The sequence below is a fragment of the Pteronotus mesoamericanus genome, unplaced genomic scaffold (genome assembly GCF_021234165.1).
Source record: "Pteronotus mesoamericanus isolate MK-2021 breed Mesoamerican mustached bat unplaced genomic scaffold, CSHL_Meso_final contig_59, whole genome shotgun sequence".
In the NCBI taxonomy this organism is placed as follows: Eukaryota; Metazoa; Chordata; class Mammalia; order Chiroptera; family Mormoopidae; genus Pteronotus; species Pteronotus mesoamericanus.
In genome coordinates this window covers 3,527,783-3,536,530 of record NW_026555206.1, presented here as the reverse complement: position 1 = coordinate 3,536,530, position 8,748 = coordinate 3,527,783, and the positions used below count along the sequence as shown (strand labels likewise).

At 38.5% G+C, this 8,748-nt stretch overlaps 1 non-coding gene across 1 annotated transcript; it reads right to left on the bottom strand.

Annotated features, from left to right (window-relative positions):
* Positions 1–1,049: 1,049 nt before the first annotated feature.
* LOC129076341 (U6 spliceosomal RNA) lies at positions 1,050–1,157 on the bottom strand. The gene has a single exon (XR_008529742.1). It is a non-coding gene; the product is annotated as a U6 spliceosomal RNA (small nuclear RNA).
* Positions 1,158–8,748: the final 7,591 nt, after the last annotated feature.

Here is an 8,748-nt window from a genome sequence, read left to right as displayed (position 1 = left end):
TGTTTCTAACCACTTTGCTTCGTTGGAGTTTGAGGGTAGGACTAGATGGATGAAAGGAATTTTTATCCCTAAAAGTTCTATCCCTAGTAACTTCTACCACTAGAAGATCAGGCACAGAGAATCCAGTCTGTAGAATGCTACAACTGTTTCTAGCTAAGGGTTGTGAGCAACTATATTTTCTAGAAATATTTTTCACAATGAACAAAATGCCACACACCAGTTGTATTATTTCTGGTGAACTGGCTTATTTTGTAGCAGCAATTGCATGATGGAAATTACTCATTCCCTTCTCAATTTGTATGCTAGAAATGAAGATTAAAGTTTTATTGTTTTAAGTGAAAGAATCCCTGGAGATAATGATGTAATAGCCAATTTATAGATGTGAGGGTTTAAATAGCTGTGACCTAAGAGAATTATAACAATGCTGATACTTTGAAAGATGCCTTTTTCTCTCTGACTCAGCATGGGTTTACACACTAAGTACAGAGATTATTCAGTTTCACAGGAAAATCATAATGTTGTATGAATACTGAGGAGTGTAACAAGCTTTGGCAAACTGGAAAATTTTTCAAAGTGGAATGCTTGCTTATGAAACTATTTAGGAAAAACTAAGGAGGAGAGACAAAGGGAATGATACCCTAGCTTTCAAAATGCTAAACATGCTCAGTTGACTTCATACTTAACACATTTATTTCAAGGGCAGGAAGGGAAAAAACCAGGAATGGACCCACAAGACATTAGACTGAATCCCAGATCTGCCACATTCAGCTGTGTTACATTAGGCAGACAACTCAACTTCTCTGAGCCCCAGTTTTCACATCAGTGAAGTTATTACAGAAGATTGTTATGGCAAACAAATAACATAATTCATTGTAAAACACTGCAATTTTTAAAATATCAGAATTGTGAGATGTTGTAATATGATCGTCACTACTGCTCTTAACTTCCTACTTTTGATGGGTGTGCAATCAATGCCTGAGTCAACCCAATCTAAGGCAAGTCTTTCCCAAAAAGATGGATGTGTGGGTCTGTGTATACAGAGAAGGGAAATGAATTGTTTCCCTATTTTCAAATTTGTGTGTCATTCTTGCACAGGGGTCATGCTACTCTTCTCTGTATTATTCCAATTTTAGTTCTTGTGCTGCCAAAGCAAGCACTCTCCTGTTCTCATTCTGATGGTTAATTTTAATTGTTAACTTGTTTGGGCTAAGGCACACCCACATTGCTGATAAACACTTTTTTCTGAGTGTGTTTATGAAAATGTCTCCAGAAGAGATTAGCATTTGAGTCAGTAGACTGAGTGAAGATTATCTTCACCAATGTGAGTGAATATTACCCAATCTGTTGAGGGTCTGAATAGAATGAAAAGGTGAAGAAAGGACAAATTTGCTTTCTCTGCTTGAGCCAGAACATCCATCTTCTCCTACCCTTGCACATTGGCTTCTCCAGTTCTCAAGTCTTTGTACTTAGACTGAATTATGGGTATGCCACTGACTTTCCTGGTTCTCCAGTTTGCAGTTGGCAGATGGTGGGAATTTTTGACATCCATAAGTATATGAGCCAATTCTTGAAACAAATTTCCTTTTATGTATATCTCTATTATTTTATTGATTTGGTTTATCTAGAAAATGCTGACATACATCATGTTACTGATGACCAAGAAAGACTAGAATATAGTAAGTAGCCCCAAAGAGCAGTATGCTGATCTCTGAGCAGTATATAAAAAGGTATTAAAAACAACATAAAAAACTTTCTTCACAATATGCTATGTTTCTATATGTAAAACAAATATTTTAGATGGTGTCAAAAGCTGGGAAGGAGGGAAGGAGGGATGGAGAGAAAGAGAGTGAGAGAGAGAGAGAAAGATTTACAGGGACTAGAGGACCAAAGAATGGAGAAGCTTTTATAGAAAACTGAACTGCAGAGAGCAGCCCTTTAGTCTGGGGTGGGACAGCAGGGGAGCCCAAAGTACATGGTTAAAGCCCATAAAAGCATGAGTAATGTAAATTTTGTTCAGCCAGCTCCACTGAGCTTCATTAATTTGATATGTGAATATAGGGACAAATTTAGAGCTTGAAGAAACTTTAGAACAAATCCTTAAAATACGTGCACACACAAAGGATAGTAAAATCTCTGGTTCAGAGCCTCATCCTCTCTTCTCCACTAATTTATCTCCCTGTCAGTTACTTTATCCCATTCAATTCATTTTTCATACTGTAGACCCAGATATACTTCCAAAATGTATGTCTGATCATGCCAATCCCAACTTTTGTGTGAGCTCAGCAAAATTATATATGTGGCTTTCTCAATTTATTTCCAAAAAGGTGGTAATTGAAGAAGCTAAAAACAAATGTTTTACTTTAGAAACAAGACTGTACCAACACTTTGCTCTATCCACGAGTACAACCAATAAGTTATCCTAAAATGTAATAACTTTCAATGGGTCTTGAAACTAAAGGACAATGGAGAGAAACCTTGAGCTTCTTCTAAAGGACACTATTTCCCTTCTCTTTCTTCTTTGTCTTAAGTTAATGGGCCTCAGAACCAATTCTATAGTCATCCTGTGGGTGTGGCTACTTGCTTTAGAGAAAGAGCCCAAGCTACCATCTTTATCCCTGCTTCTTTGTTACACACCACTTGCAAGGGAAATTAGATAGTTCAGAATCTTAAGACAATTACAAAGATGTCTTGTTGCCCTAGAAACTTGACATAGATCTCCTTAGGACATCACATAATTATAAGGCCATGAGGTATACCAGGCTGAAATTCATTCATGATTCTGTTTCTCATTTCAAATTAGATGCAGCTTCCTCATTTAAACAAGCTCATTGGAGAGTTGGACAATGGGTACTGTATGAGAGCATTGTAATATATCTGAAATTCTTGTCACTTTAAGAATAATTTGAGCTCCCATAGATGCAAAAATAAATTTTCCCAGAGAAATTAAAGCCTAACTAAACAAAGCACACCTCCACAGACAAAATACTTTTTCAAACTAGCCCTAAAAGTATCTTCTTTCTACTTGTTTTAGTGCATGTTGATGCTGTTCCAAAGACTAGACCTCCAGGTTTTTGGTGAGAGTTGATGTGAGCTCTCATTTCTTCCTTTCCCAACATTTATCTTCCCTCAGCTCTCATGTTCTAGAAGGTCTGAGTAAGTTTTGTTACTCCAATGTAGCCCCGACTTACTACAAGTTATATTCATGACAACCTTTTCCCCTCTCTAGGTCCTCTTCTTATTCACCCCTGTTAAGACCTTTCTTTTTTCAAACGGATTTACCTCACAACTCAAGCCTGCTGCCTAGACTGGACTTTTTTCTTCTCTATTATATATGAGGACAATATTTATATTTTCTGTGTTGCAAGGTCTTTTCTCTTTCATACAGATTTTAAATATAAAGAAAAATCTGTTTATTTAAATTATTGGTTTTCCTTCTTGAATTTCTAATATCTCAGTTCCAAATCTCCATTGATAGTTTACTGTTCACATACTGAATCTTGAAGACTCACTTTATTTCTAGTTATTTTGGCTACTCTGAACAAACACACACACACATTTCCATTTGTTGCTGATTTCTTCTTTACTGTGGTTGAACCTGCATTTTGTGTCTCTATAATCCACAATCATCATTCAGTATTTATTTACTGTTCATTGAAAACATGTGGTGTAGGGGTCCACAGAGAGACTGTGGCAAGCTATAACAATTTCTAGGTCTTTCCCTGAACTATAGTTTAGACATTCAAAATATGTAAAGAAAAAAAATAAAATATGGAACTGAAATTTCATTTTTTTTTTTACAGTCAGTTCTATCATTAAAAATCCTAAGTCCAGTAATTCCTATGCAGTTGTGATTTTTTTTTTGAGACAGAAAAGTGAGAAATTTCAGAGTGATTGTTCCTTAGTCACTTCAAGGAATTGGGTGAGCTTATAACAATTCTGGAGCCATTATGGCTGTGGAAAATGTGCCATATGTATTTGTAATTTTGGTGTGGGACTACTAGAAGTCCTAGGTTCAGATGCAAATTTTTAACTTGACAGCCATGGCAAGTGAAAACCAATGGTTGGGGGGGAGTGTGTTAAATCATTAAGATAATAATGCATGCTGTATCCCCTTACTGATAGTTACCCATCCATGTACGATATGATTTCCCAAAACAGCACCTTTCCCAGAGCTCCCTCCTACATGACCGTGGAAATCTCAGGAGGATGCTGAACAGAGACCAATGTGTCTCTTTGCTGCATTCAACAGAGCACTGAAAATTGAAAATCCAATTTTCAGGATTATGATCACCTGGACACAGCCATACATGCAACACTGAAATTAGGGCTTCTGCAGGAAAGTTCTGTTTAAGCCCTGGAGGCTTGACAGGGATCATATATTAGAAGTCAAGTATTCAGTAAAGTAGGCTATCTGAGGGGCAAGATGGTGGAGGAATGAATAGAAGTCACACTGACTTCGTCTCAGGACCAATCTGGAATTACAAAATAAATTGTGGAGAAATCACCTGGAACAAAAAAAGTGAACAACAGTGAGAGAGAAGCCTTATAACCTCAAACAGACAAAAGAATCAGCTTTAGCACAACCTGACTAGTAGGGAGTGCGGTGGAAACTTGAGGAGGCTGGCTGGGTGCCCAAAGGCAACAGCACCTGAGGGATATTTAAGCAGCCAGTTGGATCCCCCTGAGAAGAGTGGGATCTAAACCATAAGTGGGGATCCCCATGCTATAGCACCAGAGCCCAAAAAAGTACACGGATAACAGTGAGCTGAGAAAAATAGCAGGGTTTCTCTCTGCCAGAGATGCATGGCTGAAGATGCAAAGAACAGTTTAAAGGGCCAATGCATACATTTTCATTTGCAGTCACTTACCCTGGGCTCCGGCAAATGCAGGGGCAGAGTGGGCTAGAGATGCCTGAGAAGAGACTGGGGACAAAGGCTTTGGGGAGATAATTGAGAGGCTAGCCAGTGGGATCCCAGTGCTGACTCCTCCTCCATACAGCAGCAGCGATCTTGCTCAGGCAGACCATTCCCCTGAGCAGCAGCATGTGAAAAGACACAAGAGTCCCAGTCCCAGGAGGGATTCTGCCCTGCCATGTGGTACCTAATGCTGACTGCTGAGTGCAGAGTGACTAGATTAACAACTGAAGAAGGCAGCTGCAGACAGTAGATTCCTGGAAGTCTCCAACAGACTGCCTAAGGTCAGACAGGGTCAGCAACTGACATCACCAGAGGTGTATCTAGAAAGAAAAAACAGTGGTAAATACTAGAGATGAAATCCACCATGGTATTCTCAATGATTTGTGATATTTTCTTTACTACATAGCTTTTTAATGTTCATTTCAGGTCCATCAAGTTTGTGTATACTAAGTCATTAGATTTTATACTAATAGTTTATTTCTCTCCTTTCTTATAATAGTCTTAATCTCTTTAGAGCTGTATTAATACTGGATCATTTGCTGTTGATAGTGGGATTGCAGGGGGTAGTTATTTTTGTGGATGTGGGTTTGTTCCTGGGCTTTGTGGTTTTGTTCTGGCAGTACCTGGACAAACACACACAAGACATGGTAAGCAAAGTGACCCTCAGTCAACCAGCTGGAGGAAAATATCCACCGAAGAATGACCAAGCAACAATCAAAACCCAATTACTTTCAGAGAGCCAACACAAATAGCATAAAAGGCATCCCAAGGGCCACTGTATATTAGTCAGAATGGCCATAATAAACAAATCAATAAACAACAAGTGCTGGTGTGGGTAGAGGAAAGGGAACCCTAGTGCACTGTTGGTGGGAATGCAGACTTGTGCAGCCACTGTGGAAAACAGTATAGAATTTCCTCAAAAACCTCAAAATGGAACTGCCTTTTGACCCAGCAATTCCAGTGCTGGGATTATACCCTAAGAATCCCAAAACACCAATTCAAAAGAACCTGTGCACCCCAATGTTCATCACAGCACAATTTACAATAGTCAAGTATGAGAAGCAACCTAAATGCCCATCAATATATGAGTGCAACCAAAAAACTGTGGTACATTTACATAATGGAATACTATGTAGCAGAAAGAAAGAAGGACCTCCTACCCTTTGTGAAAGCCTGGATTGAGCTGGAGAGCATTATGCTAAGCAAAATAAGTCATGTGGTTAAAGACAAATACCATATGATTTCACTGAGGAGTGGAACCTAATCAACAAAACAAACAAGCAAGTAAAATATAACCAGCAACACTGAAAGAAAAAACAAACTGGCAGTAACCAGAGGGTAGAAAGAAGGGGAAAAGAAGGTGAATGGTCAAATCAAGGAACATGTATAAAGGACCCATGGACAAAGCCAAAATGAGGAAGGATTGCAGGTGAGAGGTGGGGGTGGGTGGGGCAGGGCAAAGTGATGATGGGGAAGAGGAGACAAGTATATTTGAACAATAAAAATATTAGTTAAAATATAATCCCCTAAAAAAAAGTAGAGTATCCATGTACTGTGTGTGAACTATATTTAACATTTATTTAGCTGTTCTAGATTGTAAATTACCTCAAACTCTGGGCATTTCAGAAAAGGAGGAACACAGAATAAGAGATCCTTGAAGGTGAGATTTTCCTGCTAATGAATGGGCCCTACCTCCAGGATGGAGATATTACCTCTAGATTGTAAATTACCTCAAACAGGATATGTTTGAGGCAGAGCTAAGTAAGGACATTAGCCACTAGAATGGTAATTAAGGAACTCTGTTATTAAGTGTGCCATCTCAGAAAGAACCAACAATCATATCAATTGTAGTAGTAAAGGACCAGGCTTTATGACTGCCTGAGGTTCTAACCCCAGAAAAACCAATGCCTTTCTGACTTAGATAGGACTTTGTCCAGGGACTCAGTCACCTCTGGGAAATTGGTTTTGTAATGACCTGGAAAATATAAACACTTATATAAATGATAGAGTAAAAACCTGAAGAGGTAGCTAAAAACAGTCATGGCCAGGCCTGACTTCAGGAAAACAGAGTGGTATTATTAAAGCAAAAATGTAGGGTGTTTTTAGGAAAAGGAAGTATGTTGACTGCTGAGAGATTGAGTGAAAATGTGGTTTTAAAATGTCAATAAGATTTTGTAACATGGAGTTCTCTGGTGATTTTCACTAGAATATTTTTGTTTAAATGATAAAGGCAGAAAGCAGAATGATATGGGATGAGTTGTCAATGGGAAGTGGGTAACTAAAGGAAACTAGAGCTTTTAGATTGGGCTATGAAGGGAATCAGAGAAATGAGGTGGTCAGTGAAAAAGAAGAGTTATTTTTAACTCTCAAATTGAAAATAATAAGCGAGTGTGTATGTTGGTGAAAATAATACAGGTGAGGAGAGAGATTCGTAATGCAACAGAGAATGGATAACTGAAGAAGGAAATTCCTAAAGACAGCAAGAAGTAAAAGAATTCAGAGGACAGGTGGAGAGTTTATATTAATAGGAATTATGAAGTGTCCTGATTTCCAAGAGTTGAAGAAAAAGATGGGTTCAAGCAGGTTTATAAATTTGGTACAAGGAATTTGAGGCCGTTTGTATACCTGGCTTACTTTTCCTGATGATGTATGAAGAGAAACAGTTGAGAGTGGGGAGGTATATGAGAGGCAGCAGGTGATTAAAAGAGAGAGGGTATGAAGGAGCTACTTTGGCAAACAGGAAAGCAAGCTTACTAGAGAAATTTGCTAGGGCTGTTAAATAGTGGTGAGAGCCAATCTTCAATTTGTGTCCATGAACTTATGAGAAAGTCGGTAATGCTGAGTAGATTTCCTCTAGCAAGGATCAGATAATAAAGCTTTGGGATAAGGTAGGTGACCTGGATTGGGAGAGAAAAGAGAAATTACTCTGAGAAGAAATGCAGTAGGGAGGTGAGGTTCTTAACTACAGAAAAGAGAGTGACTAGGGGTTCTGAAACATTGGGACTTCAAGAAAATAGTAAGTCCTTAGAGAAATAACTCCATAGTGTACCTAGTCAGGTGCTCCCAAGGATCGGTGGGAACGTGGCACAGAAGCAGTCATCTCTGGAACTAGAAAGCATTGACCACATGAACTTGGGCAATGAGCATCTCAACCCTAACCTGTGTGCAAAAATAGAAAAGCTCGCTATCTTCTCCGGTGCCATGTAGTTACCCTAATACTTGTTGTAATCCCCAGTTGGGAATTCTCAGGGATCACTGAAGTTGAATTTCTCATTTGCTGAGAGAATAGAGAGCAAAATTAACTTTACTTCATGTAAACAAAGAAATCTAATTATTTTTGAGCAGCTTTCTTTATGGATTTTGAGTTATACTTGGTGTTCTATGAAGGAGAAGTCAAGTGTAATGAGAGGTTATAACAAAGGACCTGACCACAGGGTGGTCAAGAATGGCCATTCTGAGAACATAATGTTGAAGCTGGGAATTGAAATTTTCATAGAGTTAACCATCTGAAGAATGAAAGGAAAAAATTCAAATCTCTAAGATGAAATAACTTGATACCCTCTATGGTCATAAAAAGGTCAATGTGAATGGTGCATAATGGACAAGTGGAAGAATGCCCTGTTATGAAGAAGGAGGTGTGGATAAGGGTCAGATTATGTAGAACCCTACAATGAGAAGCATAGGCCATACCTAAAATGTTCTCTGGTAGATTCATGGACAATGATTTGAACAAAGGCTAGAAATAAAGAAGAAGGTGACTAGTACAATAGTTCAGTCAAGAAATGATAGTGACTTGCAGGAATGATGCCATGATGTAAAGAAGATTAAATAG